The sequence below is a fragment of the Propithecus coquereli genome, unplaced genomic scaffold (assembly GCF_000956105.1).
Source record: "Propithecus coquereli isolate 6110/MARCELLA unplaced genomic scaffold, Pcoq_1.0 Scaffold143, whole genome shotgun sequence".
NCBI lineage: Eukaryota > Metazoa > Chordata > Mammalia > Primates > Indriidae > Propithecus > Propithecus coquereli.
In genome coordinates, this window is record NW_012138636.1 from 813,505 (window position 1) to 815,291 (window position 1,787).

A 1,787-nucleotide genomic window follows, 5' to 3' on the forward strand; every position below is an offset into this window, starting at 1 on the left:
TCTATGGGTGGGGGAGGTGGACCTGGGGAGGAGGAGGAACTTTGGTTCTTAACGGGACTCCGATGGTACCGGTCCGCAGCCCCAGGGATGGGGACCATAGTTTTAAAAGGATAATTATTTACTTGAGAGAAGTTTAAAGTTCAGAAAAATTAAATTATTAAACTATACAACATGACTCACCTGTAACTATATTGACATATCATTAATTTCAACATTAAATATGGATTTGATCAATATATTGTCTATCTCCAGACACATACTCTTCCAATTTTCTAAAATTACTTACATATATGAATATATATATGTATGAGTATTCTCTACAAGTTAGTGTATGCTCCTGCATTTTTATTCATTGTATTGATCACTAAAAAGCAAAACAGAGAAAGAAAATTCCTATTTCAAGCAAGGAGTTGGCCAGAATTATTTTCTTCTCCTGGTTCCAGTAGCTCTTTGGTCTCCTGCCTGAAATGGCTAGTTTTACAGACACTGGAGAGTGTGATTTCCTACTTCACTATAATTCAACTTTGTCTAAAAACAACCCACAGGCATGTGCCCTGTGCAGGTCTGTCTGTATCCCCAGAGACCCCTTTCTTAGGTCGAGTTGTTAGAATGATGCAGACGCCTGACCTGTAAGTTGAGCCAGCCTTTCACTTCTGATGGTGGAGCATTTTAACAAGGAAATGCAGGAATGGCTAGTTTGTAGTGCAGCCCAGCTGAAGGTATAGCTCAGGAAAGAAGATTTCTGCTGCCGAGATCCCCGAGCTCCCCCATTCCTAGCTTTCCTGACATTTGGTTGGTCAACCCTCCATTGGATCATACCCTGCAATTAGTCATTTGTATATTTACATTGGTTTGTTTGCCTAAGTGTGGTTTTGTTATTTAGAATGAAAAGAATCTTCACATACTATAGAAGACCTACCTCGACAAACACAGAAAAGGGAAGATATCCGCTCATTGATTTATTTTGCATTGCTAGTAAAAAAGTGATACAAGGGAGAAGCAAATACCTCTAACCCTTCATTAAGTGCCGTGCCCAACATCTGGCCAGGTAGCTAATGGCAAAGCTTCCGTCATATGCTTCCAGTTCTTCAGTGAAATAACCTGTCTACCAAGAAGCAACATTTTAAATGAGCAGCTTTTGTTCCTGAAACATAATATAGCAAGAACAATATAACTAACTCAAATTTAGACAAAAGCTTATAACTTCAGCAGAATGAACACTTGGTTCTCCTGTGTTCAACTGAATTAAGCTCAGGATGGCTAATATTTTAAGTTCAATGATTACTAAGTATACAGACTCTTTTTCTTTCACCTAACTCCTCCTCTCGTTATGACCTATCCTAACCTCAGAAATGGCTCTTTTTCAGTCATTTTTTTTTGAAAGCGAAATAACATAAATGGAGGTAACTATAACTACTAATTTCCAGCTGTGTCATTAAGCTGGATGCAAAATGAATCACGGGGGAAGAAGAATCATGAGTGGTTACCTTCCAGCCCCAAATGTAAACACAGTTATATGATTATATAAATGTGATTTTACAATTGTCGTTTGATCCCCTCTGCACTCGTGAATATGGTTGCCTTTTCACTTTTCATTAATGAGCAACTCATTATAGTTTGGCATTTACGAGCCAAATTTTAAGTATGATTTATGCTATAGTATGAATAAATTGGTTAATGTTATATGTTCCCAAGGTAATACCTTATAATAATGCTGACAATTCTTTATTTTTTAATCTGATTGTGAACATTACTACTTAATATTTCAGTGCAATCATTCTAATTTT

General features: G+C 37.0%; 1 protein-coding gene across 1 annotated transcript in view; it reads right to left on the bottom strand.

Moving 5' to 3' along the window:
• Positions 1-1,787, bottom strand: part of GABRG1 (gamma-aminobutyric acid (GABA) A receptor, gamma 1) — a 90,990-nt gene that overhangs the window by 72,118 nt on the left and 17,085 nt on the right. The window lies entirely within an intron of this gene.